General features: G+C 43.9%; 1 protein-coding gene across 14 annotated transcripts in view; it reads left to right on the forward strand.

Annotated features, from left to right (window-relative positions):
* Positions 1–26,164, forward strand: part of RBFOX1 (RNA binding fox-1 homolog 1) — a 1,240,357-nt gene that overhangs the window by 785,827 nt on the left and 428,366 nt on the right. The window lies entirely within an intron of this gene.

A 26,164-nucleotide genomic window follows, 5' to 3' on the forward strand; every position in this document is an offset into this window, starting at 1 on the left:
ATTTAATTTTTAGACTCTCTTCGTTCTGTCACTGCTCAGTTTCATGAAGTGGAAGAGAATGCAGGTTTTGGTTAATGCTTAGTATAAATCTTTTTTGTAGCGTATAATTTAATTATATCTGAACTTGCCTTCCTTTGCAGTTCTCAGCTATATAGCCGAAGCAAATTTCTATATTGCTCATCTGGCACAAATAACCTGTCCCGATTTAATAAGTGAACAACATTTTTTTTATTGTCTGTCATTATATCAATGTAACTGAAATGCTCTAGCTCTGTAAATCTCTTAAAAATGCATTAGCTACGAATTGCATGGATGGTAAGGGTCCACATGGAATTTAACCTTACCTTACACGTCATCCTGGAATGCCTGTATTTATTAGGTTGGTGTTTGGTTTGGTTTTTTTTTAATTGAATTCTTTGAAGATTCCAGAAATAGGTAACCTACCAAAGGTTGTGTACTTGAAAGCAATCTAACACTAGAGGTGTTTCTTAAATTCTCCTCAGAATTTGCAGTTGTGAAGCTCAAAACAAAGCAGGCACTGGAGTATCTATGAAGGGACTTTGGATTATACCCCTATGGTTAGGGTTGCCAGCCTCCAGGTAATAGCAGAAGATCTCCTGCTGTTTCAACTGATCTCCAGCCGATAGAGATCAGTTCCCCTGGAGAAAATGGCTGCTTTGGCCACTGGACTCTATGGCATTGAAGTCCCTCCCCTCTCAGACCCCGCCATCCTCAAGCTCCGTCCCAAAAATCTTCCCGCCAGTAGCAAAGAGGGACCTGGCAAGCCTACCTATAGTGTACTAGTTCATATTGAGTCCGCACATGGAGGTTGTGTGCTGGCGTATTTTAGCTTTAAAAAAAAACTGACGGAGAGCCATGATTTTCATCATATCTTGTTTGACCTTCAGTTATTCCACAGAGTCCTACATTAGGAATCCTGATTTTTATTTCCATATTTTGTACCAAACACTTGTGCACGTACAGTTTGCAAAAGCTGTCCTCTTCTTCCGTTTGTTTACTTCTTCCTCTTCTTCTGTTTGCCTGCTGTATCCTCTGTGTTACTCTCAAATTCATGCTTTACTTTTGTTGTGCTTTATCAGTGTTGATTAACTTCCGGATTGTAGGAAGACTCTTTTTTTTGGCAACATTTAGTGTTTTGCCAGTGATATATGGTGTGTGTGTGTGTGTGTGTGTGTGTGTATTTGTGTGGGTAAAATACTGTCAAGTCATAGCTGACTTATTGCAACTCAGTAGGGTTTTCAAGACAAGAGGGGTTCAGAGGTGGTTTGCCATGGCCTTCCTCTGCATAGTGACCCTGGTATTCCTTGATGGTCTCCTATTCAAGTACTTGCCAAGGCTGACCCTGCTTAGTTTCTGAGATTTGATGAGATCAGGCTAGCCTGGGCCATCCAGGTCAGGAGGTATGTGGGCACATCAGTCAAGCATAGAGTTGTTAGGTCCCTCTTCACCACCAGGAGGAGGTTTTTGGGGCGGAGCCTGAGGAGGGCGTTGTTTGGGAGGGGAGGGTCTTCAATGCCATAGAGTCCAATGGCCAAAGCTGCCATTTTTCTCCAGGTGAACTGATCTCTATTGGCTGGAGATCAGCTGTAATAGCAGGAGATCTCCAGCTAGTACCTGGAGGTTGGCAACTCTACTCTTAGCACCCCTTAAAAGAGAATGTTGATGCAATCCTATGAATGATTGTATAAAGACTGCTTCAGTTCCAGGGGAAAAATGTTTAAAATTCTCCTTGATAAGAGAATTTGAGAGAATCAGAACGCAATGAGCCAGTTACATTTTCAGAAAAATAAATACTTCGAAACAGAGGAAACCTATCTAAAACCTTGAAAGAATGGACCACCGCAAGAACAGAAAATGTACATGCAACAGTGTACGAATCATAAAACAATCCAACAAAAGGGGGAACACAACATTTCCTGTGGTTTGGATCCAAGAACGGTTGGTGGCAGGAAAATAGCCACTAGTGGTATTCTGTAACCACTTGTTCAGATAGTTGGGGCTATGAGATGAGAAGATTCTGTGGGGATTTTTCATCTTTTCGCTAGAGGCTATTCCAGAAGAAAATCATCTTTGGGTTTTCTCAGGCAGCATCTCTCGCCTTAGCTGTAAAAAGTTCCTTCCATGATTGGAAGGTACGTTCCACATGTGGAGCAAGGCCGCCTTTGTATCCATCCCATGGGGTTGAATACAATAACTCTGTTTCCTCTGGTGACAGGTCTTCCTTCCAGCATTTTCCACCAGCAAACTCCTTCTGAACAAAGAAATGTTCTGTCTTCAGCAAAAAAAAAAAAGATTGTTAGATACAACCCACTGAGCCTGATTTTGTTGAGTGATACGTTACAAGAGTCGTTCTGTCTAATGGTTTTATACTTCATAGAGGTCGGCATTAAGCAATGGTTTGGTCCAAGCCCCCCCCCCCCAAAGTATTTAAAATGCTTGAGTTAAATTTAGTAATCACTGCAAGAGAACCATAGGGAGGTGTGTAGAGCTATTTCTAGATTGCAGATGATGGACTGAGGCCAAGGGAGTTTGTTTTGCCAGAGTTGCCTAGATTAAAGGTAAAGGTCCCCTGGGCAAGCACCGGGTCATTCCTGACCCATGTGGTGATGTCACATACCGACGTTTACCAGGCAGACTTTGTTTGCGGGGTGGTTTGCCAGTGCCTTCCCCAGTCGTCTTCCCTTTACCCCCAGCAAGCTGGGTACTCATTTGACCGACCTTGGAAGGATGGAAGGCGGAGTCAATCTCGAGCTGGCTACCTGAAACCGATTCCCGTCGGGATCGAACTCAGGTTGTGAGAAGAGCTTGGACTGCGGTACTGCAGCTTAACCACTCTGCACCATGGGGCTGAGATTAGGTTAGACTACTTCAATACGCTGCACAAGGAGCTTCCCCTGAAGAGTGTTCGGAAGCTACCGTTGATACAGAATGCTACAGGAGTGGGCTGTTGGAACCACATCACTTCTGACTTGTCCCACCCACACTGGCTCCTAGTGAGTTTCTGGGCCCAGCGTGGAGTAGTGGTTTAGAGTGGTGGTTTGGAGCGGTGGAATCTTATCTCGAGAACCGGGTTTGATTCTCTACTCCTCCACATGAGCGGCGGAGTCTAATCTGGTGAACTGGATTTGTTTCCCCACTCCTATGGATGAAGCCAGCTGGGTGACCTTGGGCTAGTCACACACTCTCAGCCCCACCTCCCTCACAGGGTGTCTGTTGTGGGGAAGGGAAAGGAAGGTGATTGTAAGCCGGTTTGATTCTTCCTTAAGTGGTAGAGGAAGTCGGCATATAAAAACCAACACTACTACTACTACTACTTCTTCTTCTTCTTCTTCTTCTTCTTCTTCTTCCTCCTCCTCCTCCTCTTCCTCCTCCTCCTCCTCCTCCTCCTCCTCCTGCTGGTATTGATATTTAAAACCCTGTATGGTTTGGAACCAACATACCTTAAGGACTGCATATTCCCACATGAACCTGCCCAATCACTATGGTCGTCTTCTTTACACAGGGAGGGATTGAAATGTGGAATTTGCTGCCAAAGGATGCTTGAATGGGAGTCTTATCAAGGAAGACTTTGCAGAGACAGGAAGTGGCAAACCACCTCCAATTAATAACTTGCCTTGAAAACCCTATGGGGTCGCCCGAAGTCGGCTTGCGACTTGACAACCTTTTACACACACCATCAAGCCCTTTCACTGTAGTCATAATCTTAGGCAGCTCATATTTCAGAAATATTGTCAGATCTCCCTAATAAGGGAAGCTTTTCGGTTTCTGGGGCTGAGCTAGCATATAAGTTAATTGGTGCATTATCTTCACTGAAATCCTTAGCATATGTGTGTGTTTTCCTGTTAAATTGTGAAGGGGTATATTTCCTATTACAGGTGGCATTCTTGCCTGTTACGTTTTTAGGAAATATTTTTATCACTTAATTTGAAATCTGATGTAACTTCACACTGAATGTTTGAACTCAGTGGGAGAAAAGGGGGGGTAAAAAAAAAGAAATTAACTGCGTAAATCTGGACAATAGCATGAATTTGGTTTGCCTACGCAGCTATCTGGTGGCCACACATGAACACACATGAAGCTGCCTTCTACTGAATCAGACCCTTGGTCTATCGAAGTCAGTATTGTCTACTCAGACCGGCAACGGCTCGCCAGGGTCTCAGGCAGAGGTCTCACATCACCTACTTGCCTAGTCCCTTTAACTGGAGATGCCGGGGATTGAACCTGGGACCTTCTGTTTGCCAGGCAGATGCTCTACAGACTGAGCCACAAGCCTCTTAAAGTCACAAGCAACACAGGGTTGTGTCACAGACAACATAAATAGCCTTTGGTGGAAGGACTTGTGAAGATCAAGCTGCTGGATTACTCTAGACCAGTGGTTCCCAAACATTTTGGGCCACTGCCCCCTTGGTTCCACAAACTCAACCCCAGCACCCCCTACCCTATCCAATAAAAAAGCATTATTCAAAATAGGGGCTTGCATGATGCACTAAAGAAGATAATAAAATTTAAAAGCAGTAACAATTAATTGCACGTCTATTCAAAATCAGATTAAAACTTTTTAGTTGAAATTGATTCAACAAAACTGATGAACTTGATCCAATGGTACCAGCTCCTCAAAGTCTGGAAAAAAAAATTCTGATAGTTTCCACCAAATTTGCCAGCATGGTGCCATAGCTTGATCTATTGTAAATTAGCGAACAACACAGCTGAAGGGCCCACCTCTAGTGCCCCCTGCTGCCCCTTGCCTCTTAGTGCCCCCCTAGGTAATCCCTCCAGACCCCCCCCCCGGGGGGTTGTACTGCCCACTTTGGGAACCACTGCTTTAGACTATTCGGTGTTGTTGGAGTTGCTTCACTTAGAAGGGTAGCAGCTTTGTATCTTCAGACATAACAGGAGACACGTGATAGGCTGCCACAATGCCTGTAGCCCACAAGTGGCAGCCGGTGACACGGAGCAGTGTAGGGAACTCCATAATGCATTAAATTGTTAGTTCGGTGTTGTTACATGTTTCCAGGTCAGAGAGGAACAAAAGTCACAGGACTGCCGTTTTCAGCGGCAGACTTGCGTTTCCTGTCACACCTAGCTCCGCTCTTAAAGCCAGTGCTCTATTTTGCTGAATCATGTAGGTACACCACCTTCTTGTTCACAATTGCCTTTAAATAGTCTCTCTATCCAGGTATGTGAGGAGTCGGAGTCGTCATAATAGCCATTATTTTAAAAGAGAAAGAAAATAAAGAAGTTTCTGAGCCACATTACTGCCTTGTGCTTAAATCTCCTGAGGAGCTTTTCAAATATTATTCTAATGGAATTGGCAGCTTTTTAGCTATTACAACAACTCTCATTTCTTCTTGGTGACATATAACTTCTAATGATTATTCCTTAGTTAGAGTTGATGGAGTCTGTTTTATTAAAGAAATTAATATTTCCCACTCTACGTTTTTAGCCATCCTTTTAGAAGACTATAGCTTCAGGCTTCAGGCTTTGCTGCACACAGCTATATGTAAAGCCTGAGGAATTAGGCAAAGAGGAACAGGGAGGGGTGGGGAGAACAGCCGGATTATTGGGTGAGAGTAACATATCTAAGGTTAGGGAGAAGTAGAAGATGAGTTAGTTTTTATAGCCTGGTTTTCTCTACCTTTAACCAGTCTCAAACCTGCTTACAATCACCTTCATCACAACAGACACCTTGTGCGTTAAGTGGGGCTGAGAGAGTTCTAACAGAGCTGTGACTAGCCCAAGGTCACCCAGCAGGCTTCATGTGCAGGAGTGGGGAAACCAACCCGGTTAAGAACATAAAAAAGGCCCATCAGACCAAGGTCCATCACATCCAGCAGTCTGTTCACACCGTGGCCAACCAGGTGCCTCTAGGAAGCCCACAAACAAGACGACTGCAGCAGCACCATCCTGCCTGCGTTCCACAGCACCTAATATATTCGGCACGCTCCTCTGACCCTGGAGACAATGCATGATGACTAGTAGCCATTTTAACTAGTAGCCATGAATGCCCCTCTCCTCCATGAGCATGTCCACTCCCCTCTTAAAGCCTTCCAAGATGGCAGCCATCACCACATCCGGGGGCAGGGAGTTCCACAATTTAACTATGCCTTATGTGAAGAAATACTTCCTTTTATCAGTTTTGAATCTCTCACCCTCCAGCTTCAGCAGATGACCCAGCGTTCACCAGATTAGCCTCCACCGCTTATGTGGGGGAGTGGAGAATCAAACCCAGATTAGAGTCCACCACTCTTAACCACTACAGCACTCTGGCTTCTTCAAAAATTCTGCTCCTCTAATATTTTTCTTTCCAGATTTTAGAATTTCCCATTGCCTGTTCTTGTCTTTATAGCTGAGGCAATGCTATAAAAATCTAGACTCAAGCCCATTATCGCCTTAGAGACCAACAAGATTGTGGCCCCAGGGGTGAGGGGGTGGAGCGAGGGTGCAGGGAGAATAGACCACAGACACCTTGTTGGGTAAAATGGCCACAGTTTTACTTGAGTTCAGTCACAGGAGCGTTTGGGGCAGTATCAGGCCCAGATCCAGCATTGGGCGACCAGCCTGCCGGCCAACGACACCAACCATCACCCCAGCCCCCCTGCTAGGGGAAACCATGTGGGATGGCAAGTCCTGGGTTCCACTCAAGCATGAGCTGAGGGAGATCGCCCCCAAGCTGGGCATGCCGCTGGATGCCCTAACCCCCAAGACCCTTTACAGGGGTCCCCAGACCAAAGGAGGCAGGCACACAGGCTCAACCCCTCCTCAAAACTGGATCTGGTCCAATGTCCAAACTGCCACAAGAGATGTGCCACTGCCCACCTCCTTCCAAAGCTCCCATGACTGCCCCCAAGAAAGCAGGCCATTGCTAACACTGTGAAGCCAAGTGTCCTGGCCCCATTCCAAGAGGTGCACACCATCACCCCTAAGGAGTGTCTGTCAGAATGAAATGAAACGTCCAGGTCAATTTGCACCCCCTTTGCTATGTTACTGGTTTTTGTGCACAAACATTGATAAAACACTGCAAAAAAGCAATCTCGAGGTGCTTGTACACACAATTGTATGAAGACCTAAGGAAGAGGATGAAGGTTCTGTGACTATAAAACAGCTGGTAGAGGATTCTTCCTCTTCCTCTTTCTCTTCTGGGTGAGGTGGGTGGGAGTAACCTTTGATAACATATTGGAAGTTTGAATTGCCTGTTGAATTTGAATACTGACCACTGTCATATCATAAGTAAAAAAAAAGCCTTAGGAAATCTTATGAGGGTCCCATCCAATGCTTGAAACAGGTTTTACATTCAAAATCGGCCCTGGAATCCATTAAGGATCCTTCAGTGGTCAAATAGTTGACCTTCTGAATATCTGAGGTTAAAAACTTGCTCACCATCAAAATCCAAATGTGACTGTGAGGGTCAGAGTTTGACCCTTCAGGTCGTCTTGGTCCTTTGGAATTGACCTCTCCTCCTAAAATTGTGGAAGAATAGGGAAAGACCTCTTTCTTCCTTGGCAGCTGGGTGGAATTAACCATGGGGCTAATTATGATGGACCACAGATCCCACACTCGGCTGGGGCACTTGCTCTGCTGAAATTATTAGGTGGTACCTTGGCATGTTCTCATCCCATTCACAGGCTTCCTTGGAGTTCCTCGCTGCTTAAAATATGGTGGCTGATCTCTCACTGTCTGACAAATGAGCTGCCACCGGGGTCCCCAGGTGTGGAGAAATTTAAAATTCCATTAGCTTGCCCAGCACGAGGAGCCAAAAGGTCGCTGTCTTTGTAACGTGGCAAGCACACGTGGCTTGGGCTTCCAGAGGTCTCTTCCACTCCTGAGCTGCATGGAAGCTCGTTTTGCATTTCCTTCACTGCTTTGTGTGCAAGCTCTAAAAGCTTAAGTGATTGCGTGGACCAATAAATGCAGCTTTGGGGGGGGTTATGTATTTAGTCTTGCATGGCATCTTAAGTTGCAAAAACAACAACCCTTAGCTGCATTCTAAGACTATGCACCACGCCTGGCTTCGAGGTTCTTGAGGTTTCCACAGAACAAGTTGATGTGAATCACTCCTTGAATAGCTATGAGATTTCCTACCAATGTTCATAGAATCATAGAGTTGGGACCACCAGGGTCATCTAGTCCAACCCCCTGCATAATGCAGGAAATTCCGAACTACCTCCCCCCACAAAACACACACACAGTGACTCATACTTCATGCCCAGAAGATGGCCAAGGTGCCCTCCCTCTCATGATCTGCCTAAGGTCGTAGAATCAGCATTGCTGACAGATGGCCATCTGGCCTCTGCTTAAAAACCTCCAGGGAAGGAGAGTTTACCACCTCCCGAGGAAGCCTGTTCCACTGAGGAACCACTCTAACTGTTAGTAAATTCTTCCTAATGTCTAGACAGAAACTCTTTTGATTTAATTTCAACCCACTGGTTGTGGTCCAACCTTCTGGAGCTTCTGTTAACTCATTCCAAATGTCACCCATAAGGTTGTTATGGTTTGTGTTGTCTGAGTGTTCTTTTGGGGGTTGGTGCAGTAGGTATTGATACACCCATGTGGTTTCGATACCATTCTTCTTGGTACCATTTTCCATCTTCTCCTTTGCCCTCTGCACTTCATTTTTGTTTAATCCCGATGGCTATCACAACCTACCTTGAGTTTTACTGATGATGTCAGACAGCTGTATCCAGCTTGATGACATCTTGCAAATGACATCATCATGGCCACTGCCCCCAACAACATCAATGGCAACATCAAGCTAAGTTGGGTACCCAAGGTTGGGTGGGATGAAAAAAATAGAAATAATGAAAATATATAATTTATTAGAAGCTCTATATCAAGATTAAAATTATTTAAAAACCATTAGAATAGCACAATGGCATTTCCTAAGGTCGATGTCTGTCAATGTGACATTGACTAGGTTGATACTTGCACACATCTTATATGGGAGACATATACAGCCCAGCCTAAAAACCTAAGACAGTCTTACCAGATATTGGTAATATATACAACCTATTACATGCCTGGTCTGTTTTATATTGCCTATATATGTAAATATATTTGTAATGTGTGTGCATTGTTTTACATGTGTTTCAAATAGACCACTGAGCAAGGCCATATAGGCCAAAACGCATTTGGCATGTGGTGATAGACATCAACCTTAGGAAATGCCATTGTGCTATTTTAACAGATTTTAATATAATTTTAATCTTGATATAGCACTTCTAATAAATTATATATTTCATTATTTATATTTTTTTCATCCCACCCAACCTTGGGTACCCAACTTCTGTTTTCTAGGTTGGGTCCTGTTCCCCTCTTTTTTCTTCTACAACATCAAGCTAAGGGGAGGGGCTGTGGCTCAGCGGTAGAGCATCTGCTTGGCATGCAGAAGGTCCCAGGTTCAATCCCCGACATCTCCAGTGAAAGGAACTAGGCAAGTAGGTTATGTGAAAGACCTCTGCCTGTGACCCTGGAGAGCCCCTGCCGGTCTGAGTAGACAATACTGACTTTGATGGACCGAGGGTCTGATTCAATGTAAGGCAGCTTCATATGTTCATGTGTTCAACAGCGAGGGCAAAACAGAAGGAAGAAAATAGAAGAAACGTCAACCAAGACACCCAAAAGGCGCCGGCGGGATTGAAACTGTGCTAACGATTGCCGAGGTGAACGTCTTTGGAGCCATTTGTCCGCCTGTGTCAAAAGGGCTACTTTTTGAAGTGAATATTAAAATGAGTGGGTATTTGTCGCCGTTGTGCTTTAAAAAAATGAGAAAATCTGTAGCTTACGATGACAAATCTTTAGGCCGGGCTATAAAACATAAGATCAGTAACACAGCGCCATAAGAATATATTGACTGTGGACCAAACTCATCAGAAGATTGATCAATCCAGCTGACTTGCATTAATTGTGAAATAGAAAGAACGGGGCGATCAATGATAGGCATGAAAGTGCAAGGCAGTAATGATGCCACGTCTAACTAATCCAGTAATGGAGAATCTGATGTATAGCATATTGGAATTCCACCGTTCGGGGCCCCTGTCACAATAAAGTATATCCTGCAATTATGGGGAAAAATTGAGCAGGCAACAGTCGAGCCCAGACTAATCAGCCAATGCCACAATAGTTCTACTGATTAAACACTAAATTAAGTGCCATTCGGCTTCTGCAACTCGCCTGCATTATTAAAAGAAGGGGAGAAAGAGAGAGGGGAGAGGGGAAAATTCCTTGAGTTTTCACGATGAAAGGGGGAGGGGACCCTAGCTTGTGTTTGCGTCTGCACGCTCCTGTATTGTAATTTTACCCAAGTAAGTAATGAGGATTAGAGGGGTGCAAAAAAACAGAATGAGCGAGTCTTTTGATGCTGCTCGATAAAGGCTAATGTTGCACTCTAGCGCTGCTGGTTCTACAGTTTTGATTGTTTCTGAAACAAGCACCGAAAGGGCGGGGGGAGTATTGCCAGCAAATGCAAAGCAAAACAAGGCAAAGTTGTAGAATAAAAACCAGGAAAAGCCCAATGCATTTCTATTAAAATTCTCTAAGGTGCTTCTGGAGCTGAATCTAGCTGTTCTACTGCAGACTAACATGGCTACCCTTCTTAGACATGGTATACTTGTATTTTGAATAGTGAAACACAAGGACAAATTCTTCTTGAGGACCAAGCGATCTGATATTTTTGTCTTCCAATACCTTTTTTTGGGGGGGGGGGGTGTTCTGCTAGCTGATTGCTTGATCTCTGGACTACCCTTCCCCTCATTTTTTCCTCTTTCCCTGCTTCCTTTAGTTTATCCCCCTCTCAACTGACCAATTCTTCCTTGTTGGCCTTTGAGTGCTGGGATCCAATAAATAAATAAATCTGGAAGTCAGTTCTTCCTTCCACTAGCCCCGCCCCAAATGCAGTATAGGATATTAATCCCCAATCTATAGGGTGAGCATATGAGCTTGACTGCAATGTGGATGAAGGAGGAGGAGGAGGGAGGAGGAGGAGGAGGAGGAGAGTTGTTTTTTATATGCCGACTTTCTCTACCACTTAAGAGAGACTCAAACCGGCTTACAATCACCTTCACTTCCCCTCCCCACAACAGACACCCTGGGAGGTAGGTGGGGCTGAGAGAGCTCTAAGAGAGCTGCAACTTGCCCGAGGTCACCCAGCTGGCTTCACCAAATGAATGCATCACCTTTGGAAGAATACACTTTTTGTAAATAGATTATAAAGAGGTGCTACAGTGTAGGGGCTGGTGCGCTGAATTTTGATCGGTGTGAGTTGGGTTGAAGCAAATATCTGCTCACTGGGTGACCTGGTGGCAGTTAATGTCTCTCAGCCCAACCTACCTCACAGGGTTGTTTTGAGAATAAAAACAGGATTGGGGCAACACACACTAACTCCCTAAGCCATTTGGAGGAAGGGTGTGATCAAATGACAGTGGTGGTGCTGTCCATTTCCCTTCGCCAGAGACGTGGGCACAGCCAGGAGAGCCATCGCAGGATTCCAGGATGAGAAAACGAGACAGTGACATGGCGAAAGCCCCATTGACATCCTTTCATCTTTCTGAAGGATTTTGACATTCAAGTCTTGTCATTCTTTTGAAAGTTTCTGTTTCCGAGAAAGCATTTATGTCGCTGGACATCTTACATGACATTTCCAATAAGCCCGGGCTCGTATCTGCAGAGTGTTACACAATACAGCTATAAGTTGCTGTCATTGCAGGGTATGTGCGTGTGTGTGTGTTTGAATAGTAGTGGGGGGAGACGGGGGAAAGAGCAAAAGCACTAATTCTATTTTACTGCATTGTTGTGTGTAATATCATACCTTCTTATGGCTTAGTACGACACTGAGCATGGAAACAAAGCAGTAGGGGATGTTAATCTGTGTGTGTGTGTTAAGTGCCGTCAAGTCGCTTCTGACTCATGGCGACCCTATGAATCAATATACTCCAAAATGTCCTATCCTTGACAGCCTTTCTCAGATCTTGCAAATTGAAGGCTGTGGCTTCCTTTATTGAGTCCAACCATCTCTTGTTGGGTCTTCCTCTTTTCCTGCTGCCTTCAACTTTTCCTAGCATGACTGTCTTTTCCAGTGACTCTTGTCTTCTCATAATGTGACCAAAATACGATAGCCTCAGTTTAGACATTTTAGCTTCTAGGGTCAGTTCAGGCTTGATTTGATCTATAACCCACTGATTTGGTTTTTTTGGCAGTCCACGGTATCCGTAGCACTCTCCTCCAACACCACATTTCAAAGGAATCTACTTTCTGCGTTAATCTGTTAATCTACGAGATGCAAAGATTGTTTCGCTTGGTCTGGGTTATACTTCCCTTTGGTGTACATGAGGGTTTTATTTTGAAGCATCCAAACTAGGGCCATGAGACAGGCTTTGCCAAAAGGGTTGAATAAAGCTTTTGTAATCAAAGTATCTGGGTCTGCAACCGTGTCTGATCTGTAACCATTTAGCAGGTGCTCATGCTGCTGAATTTTTCATTGGTCAGAATTCCTTCCAGAATGCTGCATTCTAAGTGCAAGTTGTCTCTTTTGCAATATTGGTGGTGGTGGTGGAAAACGCCGTCAAGTCTCAGATGACTTATGGTGACTCTGTAGGGTTTTCGAGGCAAGAGAAGTTCAGGGGTGGTTTTTGCAATTTTATTGTGTTTATATTTTTGCACTTTTTTTAATGGTATCAGCCCTGAGGTGGGCTGTTGTGCTGCCATTCCCTCCAATAAGGTAAGGTAAAGGTCCCCTGTGCAAGCACCAGGTCATCCCTGACCCATGGGGTGAAGTCACATCCCAACGTTTACTAGGCAGACTTTGTTTTACGGGGTGGTTTGCCATTGCCTTCCCCAGTCATCTTCCCTTTACCCCCAGCAAGCTGGGTACTCGTTTTACTGACCTCGGAAGGATGGAAGGCGGAGTCCACCTTCAGTCGGCTGCCTGAAACCCACTCCCGTCGGGATTGAACCCAGGTCGTGAGCAGAGCTTGGACTGCAGTGCTGCACTTACCACTCTGTGCCACGGGGCTCATCCTCCCTCCAGACCCTTTCCTTTTTGGTCATGCAGGGTGCCCACGGTGCACAAGCTGCCCTACGTTCCCCAGCCAATGCCTACATGCCACAAAAGACAAGCCGCTTAGCTTGCCTGGCTTCACCGCCAAACCCAAGGAACCTGCAATATGCGTATCAGTCCAGCTCTGAGATGGCCAAGCCACACTTTGTTGCCCTCTGTAGAGAGGTGCACCCCATCTGGGTTGTAGCGAACACCTTGTCTGTGGGAAATTCCCTGTTGTTTCATCACTCTATCGCCATGAGACAAAACAAAGGCCTCAAGTATCTTGTTGTATGTCCTCTGTGCACAATCAGCTTTCCTGGGGGTCCCGAGCACTCAGCACTCCCTCCTCTTGACATCTGGGAACCACTGCCGGCATTGCTCCAGGTCTGCTCAGGCTGTACGCTGCAGGGCGGTGCCCAACCACCCACCCACATTGAGAGTTCCTGAATGTCCAACACAGCTTTTACTTGCTCCTTTTTAGCTCTGATCCATGGACCAGAGAGAAGCCTGCAGCTGCTGAGTGTGTCCCAGCACGGTGTAGTGGTTAAGAGCAGTGGTTTGGAGCGGTGGACTCTAATCTGGAGAACCAGGTTTGATTCCACACTTCTCCACATGAGTGGCGGAGGCTAATCTGGTGAACCGGGTTGGTTTCCCCACTCCTACACGTGAAGCCAGCTGGGTGACCTTGGGCTAGTCACAGCTCTCTTAGAGCTCTCTCAGCCGCACCTACCTCACAGGGCTGAGTATTGTGAAATCCAGGCTGGTGTGAAACAGACAAAACAAAAAATCACAGCTACAGTGTGCAATGAAGAATCTTCCTTTGTGTGAAAACATTTCATTTGTCTTCCCTGTGGGTCTCATGGTTCGTCGGCGCCTGCTATTGAAATATGGCTACTTGCATTTCCTACTGGCATTTCCTGTGCAACAATGCTTTATACCTATACCTGTTCCCTTTCTGACTCCAACTCGATTTAAGCCCAAAAGAACAACATGACTTAAGCAGAAGTGTAGGCCTGATTTGGCACGGCCCATCCTCAGACTGTTTTGAGAAGCCTCCTGGTGTTTGTAGAAGGGTGGTTCTGTAAATGGAATGTACAGCGTCTTGTTACCAAGTGTAACAGTAGAATGAAAATGATCGTCAATAACCAAAATTTATGGTTTGCCCATAGCTCCTTTGCCCTTCTTTCTTGGTGTGAATATTTAAATCCAGAGCCAGCTAAAGTGAAAATTTATTGCAGCCGAGCCACTATAAAATACTACAAGGGAATAAAATCAATCTTGACCCAAATCTTAGCATGCAAAACACACACGCACGCGCATACACAGTATAAAATATATCACAACACTGCTAATTCAGTGCTCTCGGCTTTTGCGAGCCAGTGGAATAGAGAGTGTTGGTAAGAAGGTGTTTTATAGGTGTCTACAAATTGTTGTTTTCATGAGGTCAAGGTATATTGTTGCTTCACGTTGGAAAGTGTGTCAGACTCCCACGTTGCAGATATATACACCTGACCTTGGAAAGCAAAGTTCTTTTTCTTTAACAAAAAATATCTTACAGAGCTTGTGGGTTCATCCGGAGCTTCTCTGATCAGCTTATTCATTGTTAAGCCTGAACAAAACATGTGTTTTGTTATGTAACAGATGTGCACTGAACTCTCTACAAAAGCATAGATTATAGAATCATAGAATCATAGACTTGGAAGGGACCACCAGGGTCATCTAGTCCAACCCCCTGCACAATGCAGGAAATTCACAGCTACCTCCCCCCCCAAACCCCCAGCAATCCCTACTACATGCCCAGAAGATGGCCAAGATGCCCTCCCTCTCATCATCTGCTTAAGGTCATAGAATCAGCATTGCTGACAGATGGCCATCTAGCCTCTTCTTAAAAACCTCCAGGAAGGAGAGCTTACCACCTCCCGAGGAAGCCTGTTCCACTGAGGAACCGCTCTGACTGTTAAAAAAATCATCCTAATGTCTAGACAGAAACTCTTTTGATTTAATTTCAACCCGTTGGTCCTGGTCCGAACTTCTGGGGCAACAGAAAACAACTCGGGACCCTCTTCCATATGACAGCCCTTCAAGTACTTGAAGATGGTTATCATATCCCCTCTTAGTCTTCTCCTCTTCAGGCTAAGCATCCCCAGCTCCTTCAACCTTTCCTCATAGGACTTGGTCTCCAGACCCCTCACCATCTTGGTTGCCCTCCTCTGGACACGTTCCAGCTTGTCTACATCTTTCTTTAATTGCGGTGGTACATAAAACAGCCACACAACATTATTCTCACATTGTTCCATTTTGTGCTCAGGTGGAGCTAACAAGCTTCTTTGTGTGGCGGACTGTCTCCCCCACACCAAAAAAAGTTACTTCTCTCTGTCTCTGTCTCTGTCTCTCTGTCTCTCTGTCTCTCTGTCTCTCTGTCTCTCTCTCTCTCTCTCTCTCTCTCCTTTGCTTAAGTAGTACTGGACTTGAGTTCCTTCTCAATCCTTGTTTAAGATATAAGATCTATGTTGAGTTTGGGATCAAGCAGCAATTGTTTCAGTAGGAGCTGTCCTTGGTCCTGCAGTCCCCTTTCCTAGTACAATATCGTTTATTTAAAACATTTCTATACCATGAGCTCTTGGAGGGCTGCAATGGAATAGAAATACACATACAATCTCTTTTTTAAAAATCAAATTGTTAGAAGTTAATAGAGAGAATAAAAGTAAAAATACCAAAAACTCTACAATAGTAAAATTGTGGATTTAACAAATGAAGCCAGCATGTGTTTTTTTTAAATAAATGTACCAACTGTAAAAAGTGTTATTGTGAAAGAAATTAATAAATCCAATAAGAGTAAAAATACATTAAAAAGCAAAAGCAGTGTGGTTTAAAAATGACGAAAGCCAATAAGGAAGCAATCCTAAACAGGTCTCCTTAGAAGAAAGTCCAGTTTTACTCACTGTTGACCCATGTGGACACACGTAGAAGAAGATACAAAATATGAATATACACTTGTCCTCAAAGCCCACTCCAAATATAAGAAGGAAAATAATGGGGTCTAGTATGTTTTCATTTTGGATCAACCCCTCAAAACTGCAGAACGGAGCTGGTATGACATTTTTACAAGTGTCAGGTGGGAAATGACAGGTGATCTGACCCACGGTGTCATATTTGGGCTTAATGGTTGCTCACTAAGCTGCTGTATGCTGAATGAAACTTTTGTTCCATGTATCCCAGGACTGTCTGTGATGACTAGCAGCTGCTTTTCAGGGTGCCCAGAGGTGGAAGGTCTTTCTCAGCATCTCCCACCTGATTAACTCAATTTGCCAGGGATTGAACCTGAGACCTTCTTCAGGTAAAACAGATGCTCTACCACTGAACTGTGTTATAGTGTTGGGGGGGTATGGCTCAGTAGTAGAACATCTGCTTGGCATGCAGAAGGTCCCAGATTCAATCCCCTGCACCTCCAGTTAATCTCCAGGTATTTCCCAATCCAGAGCTGGCAATAATAGTCTGGAGAGCCACGACCAGTCTGAGTAGACAGTATTGACCTTAATAGACTGACAGTTTGATTCAGTATAAGGTGGCTTTGTTTCTGCCCCCCATTTTCAGAAGTATTGATTGCAGGTCCATCCACCCCCAACAATAATGTCAAGGATGGTGCTGTACTTCTTAACGCATGTACCAAAAGCCTCACGCTCTAAGAACAGCCTGGAAAAGAGACAACTTGTGGAATTCCAGTTCTGCTTATGAGGCATTAAACGAGGATGGCATGGAGTCAGACCTTTCTCTGAAGAAATAAGTTAGGAAAAGAAGAGTCCAAACAAAGACCACAGATTGAACAAACAGGAGGTGGCAAGAGAACATAAAGCTGACCCCAGATTGCTATTATGTACAGCGGAGCTGCATGTAAACAGACAAAAAGAGATAATTGCATTGGATCCTATTAGAGGAAGATACAGTTCCAGCTGCTTTTAATGAGTTCTCTTCCAAGGGACACATTAAAAAAAAAAGAATGAAGGGGGAAAAATCTGCATTATGCAATGTGACAGAATTTATCAGACTTCTGCATATTTTGCAATTGCCACCAAAAAAAGGTGTATTAAATAAAATATGGCCTTGATTGTATTGTCTGGTTGTATACATTTTCAAGGGAATATGAAACAAACAAACAAACAAACAAAAAACCAAAGGATGTCATTGGCTGGGATAATTATGCAGAAGCTTAATGCGGAGAACAGTGGGGAATGCTTCACCTGATGGCAAGAACTGGTCTGAACATCAGTCTTTAAGTCCTTTATGTTCTCTTGTCTTGCATAAAAGACATTGGGGGGGGGGTTAAAAGTAGAAAATACGAAAACACAAATGTCGATTTCTACACCCTGAAGATGTGGGATGGAACTACTAAAGAAAAATAGCTCCGTGCCCCGGGGAGGGGGCTGTTTCAGCTTATGAAAATGGCATTGGGGGGGAGAGAGGAGTGCCCCCCCACACACACACACCAAATAGGGCTCTCTCTGATCTTTACAATGACTGCAGGGGACGCCAGTTGAATTAGAGGAACTCGGACACAACCCACCCCAAAACGTAGTGTCTAATTTGGCCCTCAGCCGGAATCAAATTGGTAGTGCTCTGTTTTGGAATCAACTAGTCAAGAGGAGGTGGAATGCCCCACGTCAGGACTCTATGGGCGAAAATGCATGGTTGCTTTAGCCTCCGTTATTCCCTGTTTCAGCCAGGATTCAGGCAGGATCGAACTGAGCCACAGCCCCTCCCTTCTCCGGCAAAGTCTCTAGAAGGGCAGTTGGTTCTGGAAGCTAGGCCTCCTTGTCTTCTGAGTCTTTGGATCTTCCCTCTAATAGGGAGATACGAAAATCCAGGTCCCTGATGCACCCTTTTGCTGAATGTTTTCCACTTCTTCTTGTAATTTGCCACTGTAGTATGTGTTTTTCTTCCCCTCCACTGCAGCCGGCGATGTGGCATAAATGGAGAAACACACAGCTGTTGTCTTCAATTGTTGCATGTTACAGGGAAAAGGAAAACTTGACGCAAAGATGCCATTTTTGGCAGCTGCCCTGTCTTTTGGATAATGTCTGATTCTGTTCTCATATTGTTCTCACTTAGATTGTGTGTATGTGTGTGTGTGTGTGTGTCAAATATAGACATACTGCTTTCTAAATCTAGGGTGAAGCCTCCAAGAGGACATGCAAACAGTTCCTTGGGTACATTAAAAATAATCTTTGTCTTGTATCTGATTGGGAATAAGCCAGTTTTCTCGGTTGAAATGGAAGCTAAGGGTTTGCAAATCTTGCCAATCTGTCACCTTGTTCAGTACACTGACTTGTTTCCATAACACTATACCCAGAGGAGTCTGTATGTTGTAGGGTAGGTGTGGACCATGGTAAGTGAGAACTTAAAACAGTGAAGGATGGGTGTGTGGTGGTGGTGTTACAAGTATACGAGATATCAAGGCTGGGTTAGGAATGGTGGGTGGGACCATTGTGCCCCCAACAGACTGACCTGTGAATTGCTATGAACAGAAAACTCCCCATGTATTTCTGACAGAGTTGAGATCCAGTTTTGCTGGAAAGAAGAAAGGGTTTGCCTGCTTATACTTATTATTTGACAACTCCTCGTCTTTCTAGAGCCTTCTGTTTAGCTAGACTGAATGCTAACCCCTCTGTGGTCATGCAGTGCAGGATTTTGAATATACCATACCCAGACAGGACCTGTCCTTGCTCTTCTGGCACTATCGATTCATTAGCTCATGCCCTCTTTTAATGCTCCTTTTACGAGGAACTTTGATCACGTTATATCTCTCCCCTTTTAACATATCAATCTAATGCCTCTGTGTCTGACATAATGCCTTTTTCACTAAGCGACAGGGATCCCAAGGCTACATTGTCAGTGGCAAGATTTGTTTCAGTCCTTATATCCCTCAAACATTAGATATATGCTGCTCAGGATCAATGGATCAAGGAGCTTCTAAGGGATAAAGGAAAGGAAAGAAGAAAATAATTTGGAACCCATAGGAAGAAGCAGTACTACTCAGGGCAACATTAGTTTCTTGTACAGATTGTTCCTGGAGATTAAAAAAACACCCTACTATCCTTTTGTTTTGGTCTAGAAGTCCCTTATTAGTTTTTTACTGAATGCATAATTAGTATTTATTAAAGTTATAACTAAATTTACTGTCTTCTTCTGGTTCCTAAGGCCCACCGGGAATCGAGTTCCCAAATCCCTGACCCCAAACTGAACTCAAACGTAGTTGTGGTGTGATGCCCCCAGTTTAAAATATTGTCATCGGAAGACCTAACTTGTGCCAGTAATTAAGAAATGCTTTCTGGTGTTGATAGAATGCCATTGCAGCCCTGTGTGTGATTTATAAAATCTTTCTTTTGAATGCATTCCAGTGCGCTGAAGCTTGATACTAAAAGCTCTTTTACCAATTATTATTCTGTTTTGGGAGCATTAAAACATAATCTACCATGAATTCATAATCCATAGCTTCTCTCTTTAATAATACAGACAGTAATGAGATAGTTGACTTGAAGTATATGGGTGGGGGACAGGAGGGGAAATACTGAATGCATAACTTTGTTTTCTTCCTGTCGATAATGAATCACTGTAAAACTAATATAAATTGTATGATGAGATGTAAAAAAAATGGTCTTGAAAAACAAAGCATAACTATCCCATAGGCTAAGACCAGGCCACAAACATGTTAAGAGGGGGGGGGGATAATGGTGTTCAGATAATTTGCAAGGTACAGCTGCAATATCGTCCAGGTAGGATATCCAGTCATGTGTGTTTTGTAGAGCTTAAATTAATGTGTTTCACCTGACTCAGACTTTGGCCTGGAGAATCAGACTGAACAGCTTGCTCCTTGAGTAAGCTCAACCAACGCAGCACCATTCAATATTTTAGGTGCAACTCCCTGCCTCCTTGTTAGATTCTAGTACCTGTCTTCAAGATGAAAAGAATGATGCTTACCTGAGTCCTGTATTTTCTATGTCACAACAAACATTCATGACAGCACAGTCCTCCTAGCTAGATACTGTCAATATAAATGGCTTTGTTTTGTACTGGGCCCCCATCCCTGGTGGTTGCTTGCACCCCCTCCAAAGGGCTATATGTGATTTCAGGAAGAGGCGAAGCATCCCTTGATTCTCTTGGAAACAAGAGCCAGTGTACCTTTCCCAAAAAATCACACAAGGTTGGAAGAGACCACAAGGGCCATCCAGTCCAACCCCCTGCCATGCAGGATTCCCCCTCTGCTATAGCCACAAGACAACGACCAGAATATTACTGTCTTCTTCCTCCTGCTTTCATTCTACTGTCTCCTTCCAAATGTGTTCACTGGATATACTGCATTGTTCTCGGGCAAAGCAGATCTTCGCAGCCAACTTTGTGATGTGCCAAAAAAGCCTCTCCCCCCCCTTTCTCCACCCTTGACCACCCAATCGTATATTTTCAGAAATTTCTTTAGAACATCTCCCCTAACACTGCATTTTAATAACAACATGCTTAGGGTGAATATAAATGATTTATGGCACAATAAACTGTAACAGACAGTGCACGGGGTAAGCCAGGGTGATCATTTGAATGCTAAGCAATACCATAACTTCAGCTTTTCCGTACATGCTGTTGCATTTATATCACATTATTCCCATTGTGGTTTCCGTAGTGACTATTTATAGATCTTGCTCTCCAACAGTTTCTTATACTACTTCAAAGTACAAGTAAATTAAATAAAGCACGCTGTAGCTATTGTTATAGGTAAGAAAAGGGGTATTTATTTTTAATATTAACCATAGATAAAGATCCTCTGGGGGTTGCTTTGTAACATTCACAAAATTTAATATTCAAGGTTTTATCACACGAGGGTTCTTTTTAGAAGATTATTTGTGGAAATTTTTTTTCTCCTTTGTTTCTCCCTTGCAAAAGGCCTCTAGCTTGTCACAAAAAAATTGTTTCTTCTTTCTACCTTAGACTAGAAATCTGTTTCATTATGCTCAACGCTTAATTAAGACATGCTAGGTTGACCCAGTTTCATGATGTCTGAGACCCTGAACATTTGTAAATTGAAAAATATATATATTACACTCACAGGGCTGCTAGAAAAAATGAAATATCTCTACAGTGCAGATTAAGAACAGAGTGGAATGCCCTGCCATGGAGTTCAGCTCAAGGGGACATTGGTAGAAAGCCCTTGTGTGAGTTTATGTTAATTTATGTATACGTGTGTTCACACCATGTTCATTTCCCATGTTTCATTCCCTCCCCCAGTTTATCCTCAAGAAGTTAGGTGAAGAGAGAGTGACTGGGCCAGAAAGGGTTGGATCGCTGCTAGTTCCGACCCTTCCTGCAGCGGCCCTCAGCATCACATCCTGTTATGTTCCCAAGAGGCCCCCGCACAACTTGGAGTAGCTTTTTTTGCAAGATGTGCAGAAGGTTACAGGGGGAGGCAGGGGAGAGAGCTGCAAACTCCTTCTGTTCATGGTTTGTGAGATCCAACACATTGTGGCGGCTGGTCTCGCATCTGGTCTCTTGGAGAATGGCTTGTGCTACCAGGCCATGTTCTATTTCTAACGTGTAATGTTTGATACATTAGAAATAGAACATAATAGCCACCCAATGGTTATGAAATATGCTTGATAGGTAGCGGCCCCTCAGTAAGCTTGTTGATAAATAACCTCCGAGGGTTATCCCAAGAAATAAAGCCCTGGGTCTCACCATTAAATCATGAGCCATATTTCCAAGCCATCCCTGGTGTCCAGACTGGGAAGGGCAGCCATGAAGGAGCTAGAAAAGATCCTGAAGTGTAAAGATGTATCACTGGCCACCAAGATCAAGTTAATTCATGCCATCGTATTCCCTATGACTATGTATGGGTGTGAAAGCTGGACATTGAAGAAAGCTGATAGGAAGAAAGTAGATCCCTTTGAAATGTGGTGTTGGAGGAGAGTGTTACGGATACCCTGGACTGCCAAAAAAACAAATCAGTGGGTTATAGATCAAATCAACCCTGAACTGACCCTAGAAGCTAAAATTACTAAACTGAGGCTATTGTATTTTGGTCACATTACGAGAAGACAAGAGTCACTGGAAAAGACAGTCATGCTAGGAAAAGTTGAGGGCAGCAGGAAAAGAGGAAGACCCAACAAGAGATGGACGGACTTAATAAAGGAAGCCACAGCCCTCAATTTGCAAACTCTGAGCAAGGCTGTCAAAGATAGGACATTTTGGAGGAATTTGATTCATAGGGTCACCATGGGTCGGAAGCGACTTGACGGCACTTAACAGACACACACCCTGGTGTCCCAGCAGTACCGACCCTAGTATCCAACCCAGACAGGCATGTTGGTGGGAAACAGAGATTGGTGTATTTTGTTCAGTGTAGCTGAAAGGGTCATTAAGGGGTTGAGAAGTGAAGGGCCTCCAAGACCGCCGGACGTGGTCAAAGTTAATCTCTGTACTCCCTCCACCATGAATTAAATATTTTATGGCTTTCAGTCCCACTGGTATATCTGGACGGGTTTACATATTACAACTACATTATTTATACTTTCCACTAAGTGCTTGGCGGGCGGGGTGGGAGTTTGCAAAGGTCTCTCTTAAGCTAGCACATTTAGCAAATGAAAGTAAAAAAAGGAAGACTGCAGGTTGGATGTCGGCTGAACGCTTGGAAAGAATTCTGTAATATGCTTGCCAACTAAGCGTGGTACAAAATGGCCGGGATTTGGTGTTTGTTTCGGCACACCCCATATCTTTTTATGAATTGTTTTTATGACACTGCTATAATGTTTCACTTTTATTCCTTTTTATGAATTGTTTTTATTACATGGTTGTTATAACGTTTTGTTTTCGCTCCTAGCCATCTTGGTGGCTCAGATGGAGAAGTGGCATACAAATCAGTGGTAGAGCATCTGTTTGGCATGCAGGAGGTCCCAGGTTCAATCCCCAGCATCTCCCGTTAAAGGGACTAGGCAAGTAGGTGATGCGAAAGACCCCTGCCTGAGACCCTGGAGAGCCGCTGCCGGTCTGAGTAGGCAAGACTGACTTTGATTGACCAAGGGTCTGGTTCTGTAGAAGGCAGCTTCATGTGTTCATGTGTTTCTAGTTGCAGCTGGCGACCCCACAGGGGTTTCAAGGCAAGAGACATCCAGAGGTGGCTTGCCACTGCTTGTCTCTGCCTAGCAACCCTAGACCGGGGCAGATTGTCTGTGTGGGCGTGACCCTTCTGGGAGAAACCCCTGTTCGGTTTGGCCCTGGATGAAAAGTCAGGTTCTAGCCCCGACCAGACTGCTGCTAACCGTCTTTGGTCTGCTCGGTTTCAACAGCTGCATCAGACTCCGCGCCGGCACTTCGTAAGATTTCAGCAAAAAGGCAAAGAGCTTCCAAGGAGTTGCAGAGTTTCTCTGGGAACACAGACTGAAAGCTAATGGCATGAGGAAATGCAAACTGTCGGGACCAGTTGGTACAATTGGCAACCTTGACTTGATGACATTGAACATTTGTTTACCAGATGAACTTCAGTAGGCTATTTAAAGCACATTTCTGGGGCCCGGGTCCTCTTTTATTGGTGTTGTTTTTTCCAAGCAAAGCGTTCTTGTTTACTGGTTGGGCAGATGATCTGTAGGAGCACAAAGCGATGACAGATAATCCATAACTTTCCCTCTCCCCCAACAACCCCACAAACCCTTCTGTTTGAACTGGAGCATATTTGATCTCCTCCCCTCTCCCCGGCATTGTGTGTGTGTCTCACTCCTCCACTGACTCTTTTGTAAATGCTTCAGATCTACTCCTACACATCTACTCCCAACTCTGCCCTCTATGAAGTTACTACTCGCAAGTGGCTTTCCGCTTGGAGACAGCGCTTAAAGGATCCTGCCTTTGAAAGAGAAAACCTCGCTTGTCCAAATGGCCGTGTACTCTCAATGGCTCACATTTTAATACTGTCATCTAATAAAATCAGAGATGCGGGTTTTTTTTTATAATCAACTGTAAATGATTTTCTGGGTCCCAAATTCTATCCCTGTTTGTTTGTAAAGTATCTACATTTCTTTGCTGTGAAGCCCTACTCCAAAGTGGCTGGAGGGAAGGGGAATCTTTTACTTTTTGCCTTTAAATATTTGTTTCTAGTCCTCCACAATCTTCATCCTAGGACTAGAATGTTTATAATATGAATGTACTGCAATTCTCAAGGCTGTGGAGGAATCACATGTGGAATATTTTGGGGAAGCATGTTTGATGGGGTGTGAAAGGGTTAAGTTAACATATTGGAATTCTGTGCATTTTTCCCTTGCATGATGGGAAAGGTACAATAGTTTAGCATTTAATATTTTTTGCAAGAGCCCGAGGTGTCAAACTTGGTTTAATTAACTGGGAGCACCAAGAATTCCTACTTGTCTCTGAATTATATTTGCCATGCTGGTCATCATGGGAGAAGATACCATATTGATTAAGCTTCCAAAGCTAATGATGATCAGCAAGGTAGGTAATTGCAATAGGTTTGTATGTCTGGGGCTAATCTTTATAAAATGTCAGAGAGGAGTTTATCCTTCTGCCTGCCCTATGGGCTGGTTGACTAACAGTGTAATCCTATGCAGAGTTACTCTGGTCTAAGCTCACTGAAATGAATGGGCTTAGACTGGATGGGCTTAGACTGGAGTAACCACCCCGCCCGCCAAGCAGATTTTCCTCTGCCGCACATGTGGAGGAGCGGGGAATCAAACCCATTTCTCCAGATCAGACTCCACCGCTTCAAACCACTGCTCTTAACCACCACACCACGCTGGCTCTCAACGTTGTGTGAAGCCTGGGGAAACCGGAGAACAAGGAAATCTGCATCAGGTAGTAAGTAAAGATGCAAGGAGAAAGAGCTGGCTATCAGTCAAGGGTACCACGGGGCCTCAGTTGGCAACAAGCTAATTTCACAAAGTGCAACTGAGTCTTGATCTGTATAACCAGGGCTTAATGACAATAGAACCCTAATCCTCAGTTACGGCTACATGAGAGTCAGAAAGATTTACAAAGGTGGCACTCTGGCTTGGAGCTGTATGGGATGTTATTTGGAAAGAATCTGTCGCCTTTTTTTCTTTTTTTTAAGTTGGCACCACTAGGAAAGTGTAGTCTTGGGCCAACTGGTGAGTTAATTGTTCGTCTGAAAACTTTTGTGCTGCTGATTTGGGAAGGACAGACACAAAGCTCCGTTTTGTGACAAGGGCAACACAGATTGCGATGGAATATTTCAAGGGGGGATTCCTATCAGGAAGGTATTGAGAAGTTAAAGTGTCCCGTCTCTTAGCAGACTCCTCTCTGGAGATAACCATTCAAGTAGCCAAATTCTACCTCCAGTCTAGTGGGATTCGTAAACGGCTAATTGAAAACCTTTCCCCATAGAAGATCTTTCCTCCTCCTCTTCAAATCATCCTTCCCATCCTTCAAATCATTGGACCCCAAATATTTTCTGCTCAGTATGGTCCCATCAAATTTGCCTTTGAGATTTCATGAGGTTTTTAAGTATGCCACAACGGCAGCCAGAGTGGTTCTGGCAAGAACCTGGAAGCAAATGCAAATATCGGAAATAGAAGACTGGAAAGAAAAACTGCTAGACTAGCTAGTATGGCTAAAATGACTTTTATGCTGAATCCCAATCATAACGAACTTACAGAACAATTTGACGAAAAGTGGGAATCATTTTACACTTACATGATTTCCAGTTAATTAATTGTTTGATATATATCGAATAGCGCTAGAATATATAATAGGCAATGTTTTATCCACTGTGTTCCAACCATTCACCATGTAACTCCTGGGTTTCTAAACGGTATAATACATTTTTATTATGTAATAGGTAGATAATCTGACTGATCTTTATATCTTTATTATCATAATCACATATTTAGATATATTTTATCTTACCTAATTAACATTCAAGCTTGTTATATGGCACTGTATTCGACTATGTTTATTTTCTTTTCGATTTTATTATATTGTTTTTGTACATTAAACGGTTACCCTTCCCTTCTTTTCCTTTCTGTATCCCCTCAATTATAAAGATAAATCTTAAAAAGCCAAAAACACACAAAAAAACAAAAACAAATCATCCTTCCCAGAATCATCAAC

The sequence above is a fragment of the Euleptes europaea genome, chromosome 21 (assembly GCF_029931775.1).
Source record: "Euleptes europaea isolate rEulEur1 chromosome 21, rEulEur1.hap1, whole genome shotgun sequence".
Lineage (NCBI taxonomy): Eukaryota > Metazoa > Chordata > Lepidosauria > Squamata > Sphaerodactylidae > Euleptes > Euleptes europaea.